The sequence below is a fragment of the Mirounga angustirostris genome, unplaced genomic scaffold (assembly GCF_029215605.1).
Source record: "Mirounga angustirostris isolate CCGP_5_RB_7025 unplaced genomic scaffold, mMirAng1.0.hap1 SCAF_10, whole genome shotgun sequence".
In the NCBI taxonomy this organism is placed as follows: domain Eukaryota; kingdom Metazoa; phylum Chordata; class Mammalia; order Carnivora; family Phocidae; genus Mirounga; species Mirounga angustirostris.
The window spans coordinates 91,133,833-91,150,629 of record NW_026991718.1 but is presented as its reverse complement, the minus strand read 5'-3'; positions in this window follow the sequence as shown (position 1 = coordinate 91,150,629).

The window sequence follows — 16,797 nt, the reverse complement described above, 5'->3', positions numbered from 1 at the left end:
AGTGTTCCTACTTCCACAACCATACTTGCTCATACTGGAAAATGTTATTGCTGAGTGACTTTATAACCACCTTCTTAGTCAGGGGCAAGTCTCCATGCAAAAGCAGAATCTTGACACAGAGTCAGACCACAATCCATGTTTATAAGATAAATATTTACTAAACAGAAGAAATGGAGTTGTTTTAAAAGGTATTTTAGGGGCACCTGGGTGGCTCACTTGGTTAAGCGACTGCCTTCGGCTCAGGTCATGATCCTAGAGTCCCGGGATCGAGTCCCGCATTGGGCTCCCTGCTCGGCAGGGAGTTTGCTTCTCCCTCTGACCCTCCTCCCTCTCATGCTCTCTGTCTCATTTTCTCTGTCTCAAATAAATAAATAAAATCTTTAAAAAAAATAAATAAAAAAATAAAAAGTATTTTAGTAATCGTGTCAGAGTTGAGCTATCTTCATGTTATTTCCCAGAGGAAGAAGAATGGATAGTCAGAAGTCAAATAAACATATATAAGTGCATACATTCAGATAAATAGAATAAGACAGCAAGTTACTGACTTTTGCTAGCTCCGGTTTTTTAAAAACCATATATCAACAGTTAAAAATCTTTAAAGGAGCAGACAAAGGGTGTAAGCAAATTCAGGAATGAGGGTGAAAACACATGTACATTGGTCTTCCTGGCTGGGGGTAAAAATGGAAAAAGACAAGCCCCCCAGGCTGTTGGCACACCACAGCTGTTAAAAGACTAACGGGGCCTGGAAAACTGAAGCAATTACATATGTATAAGGGCAGCTTGGCTTGATAATATATCTACCTTGGTATCATAAGCTACCTTATTTTCCCCTCAATAATTGCCTCATTTTTTCCCTTCCAATGTGTGCACAGCATCTTGAAAAATAACCAAAGCGCACCGTGTTGTTGATCTCCATCAATGCCTAGAGACACAGCCACAAAGCCCCACTGTGTCCCTTCACTCCAGGCTTGATGGAGAAAGAAGGAACCCATTTTACAGATGAGGAACTAAAATGTCATTCCTACCCCATGGGAAAGGCATCTAGTTTACCCTTCATAAAAGCCAAACTGGGAATGTTTTTCAAAGCAGTTGTTTTGCTTTTGGTTTTTGGCCGGCAGGGGGAGGTGAGGATGGGAAGTGGGTGAAATAAGGCCCTCAATCAGAATCTCTTGCACACCCCTCTAGAACCATCCACTCAAGCTCAGTGAAGATAAAATCCCTCCTCCCAGCTCTCTGAACTGTCAACACAGAAATCCATTCCGAAGAGGGAGTGATCTAGAAAGAGAGCCAGGAGAGGGCTTTGCTGTGCTCTAAAGATGCCATAAACTTTCCACGGTACTTACAGTTTCCTTCAAGCAGTCCTAGATCAAGAATGTTGTTTTTTATGATAAAAAAAAAAAATCACTGTAATTTATTCACGGTGACAGTTTGGACGGTGAATCAAATTTTCATTTTGAACACATACTGTCACTGTGGAAAAATTACTGGATTATAATACTGTGGAATGCTAGATAGAGTCTAGACATGCTGCGAGAGACCCACATAATTGCTTCTTTGTCTTCTCGTCTAAACCCGAGTTGCTCAAAACATTTTTTAAACGGGGAGAACTAAATAAAAATCAGTAAAATGAAATTAACATTTGACGCATCACAAGCCGCTTTTTGCACAGGAAACTTGCCAGGAGGTGGATCTCTGTTCATTCTGTATCTGTTGAAACTTTTCTTGATTTAAAAATGTTTCCAGCTTTATTCCTTAAGGATGTCCTTATTATTTGACATTAGGAACTCATTTTTTCTGCCATGTTACTGTATACAAAGAGAATGTAATACCAAGGAAAGAAACAAGTTTCTTTTGAAGAAATATGAAAGCAGTTGTTTTGTTACACAACATAATAACAGCTTTATGACAAACTCCTTTAAAATAATATTCTTCCACAGATGGAGTGTCGGACACTGTTTTGCACATGACTCCAGGCTGCAATGGCAGCAATGGTGTCAAATAGGTTGATATAATGGGGGAATTAGAATTGAGTTAGGTGTTCAAATGTACTTTATTTTCTTTTCCACAAATTCTACAACATAGAAACACAGCCCCACAGAGAGAGGTTACTTAGTTCTCAATGAAGCCATGCTGTATTTATTAAAAAGGAACTGTCTGTTCTCTGCCCAAATGACGATTCCTTGTTGAAAGCATCACTTTAAGGTTCAAAAGAAGTATTTGCAGCCCAGCCCGGGGAATGTGTTTTACTTCCCAATTTACTCACCCTTTTAAAACGGCTAACATTGGCTGTGGACTTACTAGATAGATCGGGAAAAGCATCAAAGCATCTTTGCACACTAATTGTGAAATTATGAAGCCAAAGAACATTTTCTCTCTTTTTGCTTTCCTCTAGGAGTTAGGGAAAGAGTGAAAGGACAGCAGGAAATACACTGGAGTCTTTTGACTTTGAGGAAAGATAAGCATCCATTTTCAAGTAATTTGAAGAGTGAGAATCCTGGTCCTGAAGAATTTCAATGCCGGCTTTCCTGGAAACTTAAGCCTGATTCAAATAGCAAATACTGAGGTGCAATTTCTTTACAGTTGTGAGTTTCTTTTTCCTATTGAGTAATAATAATAATAATAATAATAATGAAATTAAGAAAGGCTGGGGGGAGAAGGGGAGCAGATTATTAGATATTTTGTTTGACATCACACAAAGTAGTTTTCCATTAATGAAGACATACCAGATTTCACAAATTCAAATGTTACTGTCTTAGCTAAAAAGTCATGCCATGCCCAAAAAACAGACCTGGGTTGATGTGAGATTTTATAAAGATTTAGGTAAGGTAAGAGAACTTTCTGTTAAACTATGTCATGACTTGAGGTAGAATTAAATAATGTGGTTAATTCCATGTCCGTTTGGAGCTCATTTATGTTTACATCTTTCTTCTATTTTTGCCTGCTTTCTGCAGCTTCTGTATGCACATACAGATGGTTACATTCTCATACTGGGCACCCAGAGAAGGTCACATGCTTTACATCCATGGCAATTAGTTCCCTTTTTAAAATGGAAAATGTCATTAAGTTCTTGAATAATTCAAGAGTAGAGGTCACAATACAGTGTCCCTTTTGGGGGTCTTTATGGTGCAAATGGCAAAACAAGCCGATCCTATCAGTAAGAGTAGATCTAAGGTTTACAATGTAGCTCTATTTAGTGTGACAGGAAAATTAAATTACAGGAGGCACTCATTCATTGTCACCCGTTAACAGGCTTGGGAAAATTGTGGATCCCTGGGGGCAAATCACTGACAACGTTGGAGGCAAATAAAAATATTTCATTTTACTTGGCTGCAGTTTTCCTTTGCTTGGTTTTGAAAATAACAAATATAAACAGCCCCCGCCCCCCCCACACACAACTCTCCTTGGAAATAGGATCCTGAATCTCCAAAACACGACAACTTATGGGTAGGTTTAAAACTCTGGGGAACATGGGTTGTTTACTCAGCCATAGTTGAGCTAGTCTTGATCCAGGGGCTCCTGGAAAGGAAATAAAGTGGCAAGTTTCAAATAAAAATTGGCTTCCGCTACTTCCCACCTCGCCGCTATCAGGGTTCCTGGGACTAGACTTAACTGCGTTTCTGAAACAGGGTCCGCCCCTCAAATCTACAAGGATTTAGGAGGAAGCCCAGAGGGAGGACGGAGTGCCGCGGAGGCCACCAGTTGTCTTCTCTCCCCAGGCGACAAAAAGTCAGACAGCCCTTGGCCATCCCCGGCCTGACCACGCTTGCGTGTTCGAACTGCGGGGCGCAATGAACAACCTTGGGGTCACCGAATCAGATGAAAGTTTTTCCAAGGCACGCCAGCACATCCTAGTTGTTGCTGGCATCCCCAGCCTCCCCACAGTCCCAATTAACGGGGCTGGGCTTGACTGCCTGGGTCCTGCTCCCACCCCAGCTGGGTCCCGCTGCCACCCTTGACCCCAGGCCAGGTCCACTCAGAGCACCGCCGGCGGTTCCACCTGCACATCCTGCCACGCTACGCGGGCCCTCCGGGCTCTCTCCGAACGTGGCCGCCCTTGGCACCTGCTAGAGAGCAGCGGGCGCGCTGGTGTTCTCCCAGGCTGCAGGGAGATGGGGGAGGGGCGGGAGAGGAATAAAATTTGCAGGCGACTTGGGGTGGGATTGGCCCCATCTGGTGGGTTGGCCGCATAGGGTTTGTTCCCTGAGCTTTAGAACTTGGAAAAAGGCAAGAATGACACCCCCCCCGCCCCACCCCCGGCGCCTATTGCTTCTTAGATCTCTCTCTTTCTCTTCTAAAAAATAGATTTTTGACACTTCCCTTTCTCGGCCTCCTCCACCAAGACCCTGGGAAGTCTGCGTTAACGAAGTGAGCACAGAGAGGGGGCGAAGCAAAGAGCCACGTTTCCCTATTGCAGGCTTCCCAGATGTGGGAAAGCGCGCCCGAAGCGCGAGGAGGCTCCGGGGCTTGGCCGGCTGCTCCGCGGACCCAGCGGCCGGGTCGCCCGCGGGGCGCTGACCCGGGGGTGCGGCGGGGGCCCCCAGCACCTCCGCTCGCTTCGCCCCCGGACCCGCGCCGCCCGCGCTAGGAGCGCGCCGCTTGGTTGGCTTCGGCCGAGCAGCGGCACAGGGTTCCCCCTCCACTCGCTCATTTCGGAATTGAGGAAAGCGGGTGCCGCTCGGTTTCTGAAGCACGCCCGGTTTTAGTAACACCAAGTAAAGGGAGACAATTAATTTTTAAGAAGAAGTTCTATTCCAACGTGATCCTGATGCCTAGGACGAACGATTGATGCCTGAGCTTCAATGCATTTCTAGGAGAATTAAAGAATAAATTTCATACGGCGCGGCGGGGGCGTGGAGGGGGGACGGAGGGAGCAATTTAGGGTTTTTCATTTTCTAAACGCTTCAATTTAAGCAAACACTTGGGAGCTCCAGGTCGCTGTAATTCCAAAGACAATTTTCCCAGTTTTAATTTGATTTGCATTTTTCAACTTTGATAATATTCAATTTCATGGCTGAATACACATGTAAACACTGTTAGGTCGTGTTTTTCGCCCCTGAACCAAACAGAATGTCGCTTGTTTCAGAGAGCCATGGTAGGTTACACCCTGCGTCCCAATATCTGCTAGTTTCTCCTGAATTATTTTTCAAAACTTAGCATAGCTTTGCCTGGGCTCCAGAGATGGTGAACTATTACAAAATATCTAAGCTACTCCCCAGGTGTGGGGAGATCTGCACAAACATTGCACAAAGGAAAGAGGTAAATAGAACAAATTCCTCTTCTACGTAGAATCTATTCTATTTTTACCCAGAGACATTTAAAAATATATTTTATTCACGGTCTTAATCCAAAAATGAGCAATCTATCTGCTACCCCTGGAAATATTTTCAGTATAAGTTTCATAGCTAGGAAGACAAACCTTGAGAAATACAAAGAAATCATCTTTGAAAGGAGAGATTTAATTAGCATCTTTGAGCTATTTTATCAAGCATAAAATTTAGAGGCAAATATGAAGTGAAATTGGGTAATTAGCTTTAGTCATAGCCAAGCTGGTATTTAACAAAATAACACTATCAATAACAATGAAGCTAGAATGCTGTGAGCTGCCTGTGAACAGCTACACCCAAGACCCAAGACCTAACACAAGTGGTCGCATCACTCTGTTATTCTTCCGTTTCTTCAGGACACAGCATAGACTGTACATGGTGCAGAGAAATAGTTGAGCCTCGTCAAATATGCAGATGGCTTGGCACGTAATAAATATATCAAAACCCCAAGTGCATTTTATTCTCCTTCACAAAACCGTACTAGGAAAAGGGAAGGGGTTCAAAGAAATGGCATACGTTATTGCTTTGTATCTTATATAATAGCAATTATTTGCAAAAACTATCCCTCATTAAAAAAAATATTTGCTTAATGTGCTTAATGTGGAAAACTCGATACTGTGAAATACATCTCTATCTGAAGTCCTAAGAATTTACACACTACAATATCTGTTTTCGTTTTTTTTTTTTTTTTAATTATTTTTCTAAAATTGGAGAGCTCATGGACAAGGTTAGGGACTTAAAAAAATAAAAGGTATTAGAGTTCTGGCATTTTGGGAAGACTAGAACCAAGAATTAGATCTGCAAGTCTTTTAAAAAAGCTTTCTGCTCGAGGCTGGCTGATATTGAAGAACTGTATGTGAAGTTGAAGTGATCTAATTTGAAATGATTTTTTCATGTGAAAGGCATTTAAACAAACAAAAAAGAATTCCATTTGAAATAGTACCGATTTGGAAAAGAAAGTTCCTTAATTTTGAAAAACACACTCGTTGCAGGCTGACTGTGTCTAACACTTTCAGGGAAATGGGGCTTTATTTATCATTGATTCCTTTTTCTAAGAATTATTGAATTTTAAATGATCATTGTTTAGGATTTGCACTAATCTTTGATATTGTGATGACTGGCAATTATATCTTTCTATTTATTTTACACAAATAGATGGCAGAGTGCGCATGTTCAACACAATCACTTCAGAGCAAACCTGTTCCAACAGATAGAACTAAATGAAGGGGACCTAATTAAAACAAATGGTCTATTCAGAGAATTGCAAATTGTGGACAATAGGAAGCATCTTTCTCTTTTGCTACTAGTAATTGAGGAGCAAATGGGGATCTTGCTAAGAACCTTAAAAGTTTGATCATCAGAGTAAGTTTGCCTATTTAATTCGCCTTTCCCCCTCCCCCCCCCCCACCCAAGATATCTATGTCCAGGACCCTGCTGCCCAGTGCAGGATTGCAGACAGGGAATCCGCCCCTCACCCCCAACTTTGTTCAGCTGGGTCTAAGCTGCAACAAGCTTATCAAAGACAACCCGGATCTCAGGCAGCACAGGGGTGGGGGAAGGGAAGCCAAGGAGGAATAGCCCAAGCAAGTCCCTGGCAAATATTTTAGCCAGGTGGGGACTTTCAGAGAGGGCAGCATAAGGGACCCAAAGGCACAACCCTTTCTCAAGAGCTTTCCCTACAGATTTAGGAATTTGGAAGGCTATGTCCTTTGGGACAGATGTGAGTTCTTGGAGGAAAGTGTAGCCCTACAACCCTGAAAGACCCAGACACTGGGGTGGGGAGGGAAGTTAGCTGAGGGTGTTTGTTATAAAGGGACAGTGGTCTGACTATCCTTCCTGATTAACAGGAGTCTGAGGGAGGGGAGGAGTGTATGTGGCCTGTGTGTGTGTGTGTGTGTGTGTGTGGAAGCGCGCGCACACGCGCACGCGACTATGCTATGAGACAGAGAGAGAAAGAGAGGGATTCAGCTGAATGTAAGGAAGAAATCCCGCAGTTACTTTTAGTTGTTTACTGAGCAAGGACAAAATCTAAACAGCGCTTTTCACAATCAATGAAGGGATCGCCTCGGGTTCCAGAGTTGAGCTCCCTAAATGAGTCTGGCATTCTGATAACTGCAGGTTAGCACCTGAGATCAGCTCCTTCCCACTGCTCGATGCTGGCAAGAGATAGGGAAGCATCTTGTTCACGAGCTCTGGGAAGGGAGAGGCGAGAGGGGGATTTAATTGTTTGGCTGGGTGAATCGAAATGTCCTTTTAAAGCAAAGAAATCAAGAGAGATTGGCCTTTAATTGGCAAACTGTTGGTGGGAGGGAAGTGGTCATTAAATGGAGGGTGGGCAAAATATAGATTGGATGTCTGCCCCCTGCGTGCCCCCATAAACAGCCAGAAGATTGCATTCGCCCCTTTTCCGGCAGTCTTTAGGAAGCTCCGCGCTCAACCTGACTGGGTGACTGTCACTCTGGATGCATTCTCCCCACCTCAACCTAACACCGAAAGTATCCAGTTTGGAGTGGAAATATGGTTTAATCTAGAACTGCATGCACTTCCAAGAGTCGGTTATTCCCATGCCCTAGACATCATTGTGTGTGGTACTGGCCTTAGAATCCAGTTGCCCAGAGCTTCCCCGCAAATCCCAAAATGGAAGATGCTAAGTCTGCAGGAAACCCCACACCATTAAAAACCCTGGAAACCCAGGGAACTCATCTTCCAGTAAGCTGAAAAGAAAAAAGGAGGCGTCCACTCCAAGCCTATTTTCAGGAGGGCCCTGCTCATTCCACACTGGGTCCCCAGGGCCTAGCGCAAGCAGGTGTCAGCCACTGGTTCCTGCACACACATGGGCCCATGTGCAGCTGCGACGTGAACACTGTCTTCTCTCAGACGGCAGGCCTACTGAGTGCTGGGCCACATCCTATCCTCCCTCTGTGACGGAAGCAGGCCAGTCCTCCTGGGCCAATATCCTATTCAGGGGCAAACCTCTGAGGCCAGTGTTTATCCCGATCTGCATTTGTATATATGTGAGGGGGAGGCAAGCTGTGGGGGCTGGGGCCTTGCTGTTCTTGCAGCTGGGGCAGGGGCAAGGGCAGCGCTGAATCCCAGCTGTGGGTGGTGCGTGCATTCCAGCTGTGCTGTCACCTGTGCGGTCAGGCCACCAGGTGTGGGTCAGGGGGAGGTCAGAGGCAAGAGTCTCTCAGAACATTCCTGGCCCCTGCTCCAGAATCCCCAGTAAGGAATACCACTGGCAGCCACATCTCAAGAAATAACTTGGCCATGTGCATTGTTTAAGCCCATATCAGGTCACTGTTTCTGCCCCTGCCCTTGTTTTCTCTTCCCTGGCATGTTCTCTTTCTAATCACACCATATAAGAGCCACCTAGCTGCCGATTCCCTCCCTGTCTCCTGCCCTCCAGTATTAGCCAGCCAGAGCCCCTGCAGCTTCCACGGGGTGCAGTCCTGATTGAACCTCTCTGGCCGGCTTTGAGAAACCGTGGTCACATAGGAATACTGGGTTGCTCCAAAAGAGAAAATAAGAATCCAGCCTGATCCCAGACATAATGCATCCTAATCTCTTGTAGGACAGCAGGTGGGGTCTCTGCCATCCTAGCAAGGAGGACCCACGCCTCATTCTTCTGGAGAGCTTCCTGTTTCTTTCCAGCTTTCTCCTAACATTTCAGCCTTCCTCTCTACCAACAGCAGCTCACTGTATTCTGGAGAAAGCAGCTTTCCTACTACATTGGAATCAGAGAAGTCTGTGCCCAGGGTCAGAGGAGGCCAGTGTTGGTCTTTCGACCTAGAAGTTGAAAGAACATAGAGTTGCAAGACTTGAGTTCAATGCTGAGCTCTGAAATCAGAACAGGTTCCCTAACTTCTCTCCGCCCCAGGTCCATTACCCATAAATTCTGGCACCTACCAGTGGGGCATGGGGAAGCTTAAATGAAGTCATGTTCATGAAGCCACCTTGCACAGTGTCTGGCACAAGGGGGACCCTACTCATTGGTGGCTGAAGTGAATACAATTGTGATAAAGAAAAGTGGGGGGGGGGATGCGTGGTGGGTGGCAGGAGCTGAGAAACACCAAGAAGGTAGGACAAAGAGCGCAAGTTTTGCCAAGAAGTTGACTCGCTTTTCTGCATAGAGGGTGAATTTTCTCAGCTAATAAGCAGTTGAAGTTACAACTCCTTACTGTGTGTGAACGGCTCAGTTTAACGTAATTCAGAGTTGCAGGCTAAATGAAAAATATATAATGGATTGGTCTTTTTCATTTTAAAATTCTTAGATAGGGTTTTAGAGGACAGAGCAAGTAGAGAGCTTGAGCAGAGGGTTGTATGTTTTTACCAAGGAGTCCACATGTTGACACCCTGATTTCTTTGCTAAAGATGCCTCTGGCCTCCATACAGAACTCCCTATGACCCAGGTCCTGCCCTGGCTGACACATCACCCTATTCCTTCACAGAAAATGACGTATAATCATCCTCTGCCCTTTCCAATTCTCCAGCCACCCATGTCATGCCTTAACTCCTCTCAAGCCTTCTCCTCCAAACACTTCTCAGTATTATGTGTCCACTTCCAAGTAATGTGCTTTTTATTTTTTTATATATATTTTTAAAGATTTTATTTATTTATTTGAGAGAAAGAATGAGAGAGAGAGAGCACATAAGAGGGGGGAGGGTCAGAGGGAGAAGCAGACTCCCTGCCGAGCAGGGAGCCCGATGCGGGACTCGAACCCGGGACTCCAGGATCATGACCTGAGCCGAAGGCAGTCGCTTAACCAACTGAGCCACCCAGGCGCCCCAGTAATGTGCTTTTAACAACCATGTCTTCAAATTAGTAATGCGTGTTCTTTTTTAAGTGAGCAAAAATTTTCCAATAAAATTCATTATATAATTATGTCTGCTTTGTGAAAAAAAAAGAGATAATGAATTGAGATCATCTTTCTAATGAAATAACAAGTCAAAATTCACACGCACATAGTCCTGTTTTGATTCGCTGGGGTCATTACCAACCCTGGTCCAAAAACAACCCTGCTTATTCTCGAACCCTGTGGTTTTATTCTTTTCAGATGAATGAAACAATAGAAAAGCTGATTTACCTATGCAGGAAGTCTCGTTCTCAACCATCGAAGCAAGCAGAAGCAGAATCCTTTCTTCAAGGAGAACTGAACCACAGCAAACAATTTCTCACTCTGAAGTTCTAATGGCAAGAAATACTCCAGGATTTCTTCCTCACACATGTTGGTGATGCTGAAATTTTCCCTCTCAGTTAATTTGATACGTTAAAGTTAAATAAATATGATATTGCTGGCATGGTGTCCTGACATCAGAGGGAATGTTACTGCCTCTAATTAGCTTCAAGAGGGGGGTAAACCCCAGGCCCTTACTCCAATGAGAACGTGAGACCTCTAGTTTTGCATGAATGAAAACAACTTAATTTGTGTTGCTTCTTTTAGCAATCCAGCTATCAGTTGTGTTACCTGACAGTAAAATATCCCCCCTTCTTTGGTGGGTGGGGGTGGAGAGATTAAAAAAAAGAGGAGGAAAAGAAGGAGGAGGAGGAGGAGAGGAAGAAGAAGGAGGAGGAGGAAGAGGGAGGATGAAGATGAGGAAGAGGAGAAGAAGAAGATGAGGAGAAGGAGAAGAGGAAGAAGAGGAAGGGGAAGAGGAAGAGGAAGAAGGGAGAAGTGTAAAGAGTAAGTCGTCAAAGCATTTTAATGGGAACCTGGTGAGGAGGACGGGGGCACATATGACCAGTTCACGTCTTGCTGGCAGTGAGCTCAGAGCTCTGAGGAACAGCCACTGATGTGAAAAATAAGAAAACTATTGGGAGGATGTGCTTGTAAAACACCCTTGCTCTCTCTACCTGGGCAGGAGAGGGACTCTGGTGGCAGCTTCTTCTGCAGGGGATACAAAGAATCTGGAATGATCCCCATGGGTGTAGGGGCTGAGGGGGAGGGGAGAATAGGAATCACCTCCAATCTGGCAATAGGGACCACGACGGAATGACAGCTTGTAAAATAAGCTTCCATCAGTCTCCCAGGAGACAGCCGGCCTCAACTTGGGTGTTCCCCGCTTGTTAGCCTCAATCATAATTGGTCTCTCCTCCCATCCCACGTTGTTGGTTTTCTGTGTGTGGCTTTTGGTGTGAGCGTGTTAGGTCATCAACAAGTACAATGGCGGGAGGGGGTGAGGGGGGGCACACATGATTGTTTTAAAGAAGAAAGGAGAAAAAGGATAAGAGAGTGGGCAGGAAGGCTGTGAACAGAATGGGGAAGATGCCCCAGGCTTTAGGCTTCGGAGGCAACCCCTGGAGAGCTCCAGGGTAGGGCGCTCCCTGGGAGTTTTGTCAAAGGGAGAAGAAGCCCCCTGGAGGTGGGGACCCCGCTGAGCTCCACTGGGGACGAGCATCTATTCTGTGCAATTTTTGTTTGCTTGTCTCTGGAGGTGCCTGCAACATCCTGCCCATACCCGGTGAATCTCATCAAAAAGGAGTTTTTCAAAAACTCCCAGTGGTTATGGCATGCCATAGAAAGGATGTGAGTCTGAAGCCGAAGGCCTAAAGCTCAGCCCGGGGCCCTCTGGGGGCAAGCAAGCACACAAGCATGTTCCAGTCACCCTTTCTCCATCCATTTCTTTTTAAAGTTTCTCCCACTCCCCTCATGATGTTTTTTTCTCCATCCCTCATGTTTTCTTTTCTCCTCTTCTCAGAGGAAAACCAGTCCTGGGGGTAGAGGGTATGAGAAACTTGTGATCTGAACTCTGTAAAGCTGAGAGGGACACAGATACAGCACATTGGTTTTGCTCAAAGGGGCCACGTAAGGTTCTGAGAGCCTCAGATATTTACAGATATTACTGTAAGAAGAACGTTTGAGGGGGAAGAGGAAGCAACAGAAATGTAAGGAAAATCAAGTCACAAACTTTGGAAGTTTTTTCTTGTGTTTGTGTTTTTGTTTTAATTTCACTCCATCGCCCCTTGGCTTGCCATGGTGCTGTGGCCAAAGCTGGTCTCCGCAGCGTCCCTAGCCCAGCAAAACCATTTGGGGTCTCAAATCTTGCTCTTCTGATACAGCAGGGACAGCAAATTGGGGTTGGAGTCTCTAAGGTGCCTGCGGGTGTCATGGGGCCTCTTCCGTGCGTCAGGACTTGGTGCCTACAAGTCTGTGGGCATTGGCGGGCACCAACTGTCCTGCAATGTCCAGGCCCATGGTGGGTAGGTGACTCTGAGAATATTCCCTGTCCTATCGCCTCTGGCAGGGTGACGATTCACAGACAGAAAAGGCCCTGCCGCTTCCTCTGGACGGTTCTGGTTTATCCATTCCGGAAGACTTGTCTCGGCGCACCTCGCCTTCAAAGCCGGCGGTACTTCCAGGCCCCGACACTTAGAAGAATGCGCTGCCCCTGAGAAAACCAGTTACCCGGAGGTACCTCCAGGTACCTTCTTGAGCAAACACCTGCCCTATGCCCTATTAAGCCTCATTGTCGCTTCTCCCCGCCCCAGCCCCACGTTAAAAGGCCCCCAAAGCACTGAGGACCTGCTTTTCTTTATAAAGCCGGGAGAAGGCAGGCGATAAAGATCAGGCGTTTAAATTGGCCATTTGGAAGATTACATCTCTTCAGCGACGGTCTTTCTTTCAAAACTCGCACTGAATTGAGGGCCGCGGCTACTCCGCACCCGGCTCTCAAAGGCCGGGCACCTTTTCATTCGGCCGTGAGTGGGCTGGACTGGGTGACCGGGCGCCATCAAAGGCCCGAGGGAAGGCCGTGGGGCGACACTCGTCTAATGACAAGTAATTGACGGATTCGAGGCCGCGCATTACCAGAGGAACGGGGAGGCATTAATTATTTAAAAACGATTAGCCTAGTCGTATGTCCTGCAGGCGTTCCATCTTGTTTAGGGAAGATAACCCACCACGAGCCGGAGCTTTGGAGCGCAGCGGGCTCTCTACCCAGCCCGCCGCGGGTGAGGTGACAAAGGTGCGCGGCCCGGGGCGCCAGGGAAGGCGGGGAGGGGGACCCATGCTCCCCACACAGAGATGCCCACATAACTGACACTGACAATTATAGGGACCTATTTCTGCCCTTTTGAGTCGGGATTTGGTGATTCCGGGGCAGACGGGAAGAGCGCTTGTCTCCCCGCCTGGCGAAATACCTAGAAGTCTGCGCGGGCTTCAAACAAGGCCGGATGTCTAGCCCTTTAAAATAAACACCCTAGGGGAAATGCAAATTTCAGGGGACATCTGGTAGACCCCAGACGAAAGACACCTTTTCAGTACCCTATACCCTGTCCTGTAAAGGAGTTCCTGCAGTTTCAACTGGCAGCTTTGGAACTTCTAGCTTTCCGAGTCGGCGTCTTTCCGCCGGCGCAGAAAGATGCGATTGGTTCTGTTCGGCCCTCCAAACTCCCGTCCTCCCGCACCGCAGCGCGCCCCTGCACCGGGCCAGCTTCTGGGAAAATGAGGATAAAAGGCCTAGTGGCCTATTTCTGTCTCCACCCACCCCCCACCCGGCGTCCCGCTTGTAACACCCGAAGCTCCCGAACCTGTCTGCAGCGGTGCGCGCCTGTGCGTAAAGGGCACCCGCCGCTTCTTGCAGCGAGAAAGTTTACTCCTTTCTCGGAAAGGCCTTGTCCCTCCCCTGATGGCCTCGTGGCGTCGACTCCCACTACTGCCCGATTTAGGGACTTGGGGCAAAAGCCTAGACCAGACTGGAACCCGTACGCCCAGGGATTGGGGGGAGGGCTTCGCCACTCTCGGGCCTCTGTCCCCGCAGCCACCCGGTACCAGCACGCCGTTTTCCGCGGCACCCACCCCAGACTCTGAGGCCAAGGGCGTTCCCCCCACCCCCACCCTCTCACTGTCCTTAGGAAACGCGAGGCCGTCGGATCGAATCTACAGCCCAGAGGCGCTGCAGGAGCCTGGCTTCCCGTAGCTTCGGGGCCCCACCAAACTCTCTATGCTCAGAACCCAGACTGAGTCTGTTTGCAACTCTTCGCCCCCTTATCCACCCACACCTTGCATTCTCAGAAATCCCCGAAAAAAAGACCACCTCCCAAACTCCAGGTTTCTTCACTGACTTAGCTTCTCACTCCCTACATCGCAACCCCACCTCGCAACCCCTCGCGTTGGAGCCCTTCGAAGGGAAAGGGACTGGCTGGGGGAGGGGAAGCGCGCAGACGGGAATGGGGGGCGGACGCTGCCCAGGGGACCTGGTTATGGCCCCAGAGTGGGCGCGCTCCCTACCTGCGGTGCGGCGGCCGGGCGGCGGAGCGTCCAGCGCGCGGAGGGAGGCGGCCGACTGCTCCGAGCCGAGGCATCTCCGCATTTATTTGAGCTCAAACCGAGCGACTGTTGACTTTAGCACACAAAGCAAAGATTTCACTGCCCGCTAGTTTAAAAATGAATATTTTACCAAGATATCGATCAGCGTTATAAAATTCAGTTAAGTACAATGGGATCCTAGCAAAAAAAAAAAAAAAAAAAAAAAAAAGAATAATAAAGGAGGGGGAGGCAATATAATATCTGTGCAAATTTGCTGAAGTGTGACGTGGCATGGAAAGTTTACCCTCCTGGAATTCGGATCTAGAATGTTTTTTTCGGTTGTTTACTGACTTTGTTTATTCACAGATCACGGTTGCTTAAACCGACGCGCGGACGGCGCGGGGGGAAAAGGAAGAAAAAGAGAGGGAGGAAAAAAGAAACGCCGCACCCTACAATACTTAGAGTTGGGGAAAGCGGGCGGAGGACGATCTGTGAGCTAGAGAGCTTGGAGCCCGGCTGGGGGAGGGGTCTGAGGCGGGCGGGGGTGGGGGGGGCGGTGTGTGTGAAAGACACAAGAAGCGCAGAAAAGCCTCCGAGAGCGCCCGGCTCCCCGACATCCTTTTTATGTATTCGGACAGAACTATATCTTATCGGCCGGGATCAGTGGAGGGGGGGAGCGCTAAGTAGTTTAAAACGACCCTCGCACAATGGGCGTGCGATACGAAACATAGCAGGTTAGGGCAGCGCTTTCAGTCTCCATTGTCCCCCACTCGGCCCCCGGCCCTGCCTCTCGGCTCCTTCGCCACGGGAGCCTTTTATGTGATAATGAAACACATTTCAGGCCGGGCTCACGACGTGTGTGTCCTTGCCAGGGGGAGAGACGGGCCTGATTGCTGGCTGCGGCCTCCGGATCCCCCCCACCCCCACCCCGCCCCAATTTCTCTTCCTTGTGTTCCTGGGACAATGTGGCATGTTAAAAAGGGATTTGGAGACGGGGGGGGGCCGGGATGCGAGGGGAGAGCAAACCCCCTCAAGCGCGTGGGAAGGCCTGGGCTTGAGGAGGCAGAGACCCCGCAAGGTGGCAGAGGGCAAAGCGGGGGAGGGGGGTTTCCAGGGTTGGGGCGAACCTGGGACACTCCAGGTTTGGATGGTCAAAAAAATCTAGTCCCTGAAAACAGGGTCCTGGGCTGTGAAACTTTGACACAAAAAAGTCCCGGCTTCAGAAGCCTGCGGAGAATAACCGCCCACCTTAAGACAGCTGTGCATGGTCCATCCCTAAATCTGCGGGGACACTGGCTCCTGCCCTCGCCCCGCCAGCTTGTAGGCCCGTACATGCCCCAGGCAAAGTCAAAACCGGGCCCCCTTTGCGCGCCCAGGCCGCGCTTCGCCTCTGGGGTCTCCAGTTTGGTTGGCTGCCTATTTAGGGATGCTACGCCATCTGTAGGGAGATACAGCAAGATTTGTAAAAATCTATTCTGGGTCTTTCTTTATACTTTTGGATTTTTCTTTTAAGGCTCACAAAATACCTCCTCAGACCTTTTGGCCCTGCAATCCTGGCTCCCCAACCTGGGCTAACTGAACGCTGTCCAAAGGCTGCGGTGTTTGTGGGGAGGCGGAGTAAGCACATCTGCAGATCCTGGGCTCTCACCACTGGCCAGAATCACTGGACAAGCAGCGCAAGATACCCCCTTGTCTCCACCTCATCCCCAAATATACCTTATTTTTAAAAAGGAAGTTTGGACCATCACCCTGAGCGATCCCTTTAAACAACAATTCCAGGAGAAAGTCTGTTTCTCCAGATCAGGTGCTGGAGCGGGAGGAGGTGGTCCCAGAAGCCTCGCGGCTCTCTGACTATAGCTAGGACTGCCGAGGCTGTGCAGAATACCTAAGTGAAGGAGGAGGGTAGGATAGGGTGGTGGAGTGTAGACAGAAACCTGAGGCTGTAGGATCCAGGCAGAGTTCCAATTCCACAAGAGGGTAAAGGGGTACCAGAGAAGCAGAGATGAAAGTGCTGCACCAGGAATTTGCAAATCCAGTCTGGGTTCACTGACTTGAAGGGAGGCCTAAGATTGGAAATACAGTAAAATCCAGGCTTCTCCCCAGAGAAGTCGGCCCCCTGGGGCCCAAGAGACATCAACTACATTGTACCTTCACATGACCCAGATGGGAAATTAAGATACATAGTTTTCTCCCTACTTTAAAGCTAAACCTGCATCAAACCCAGGGAA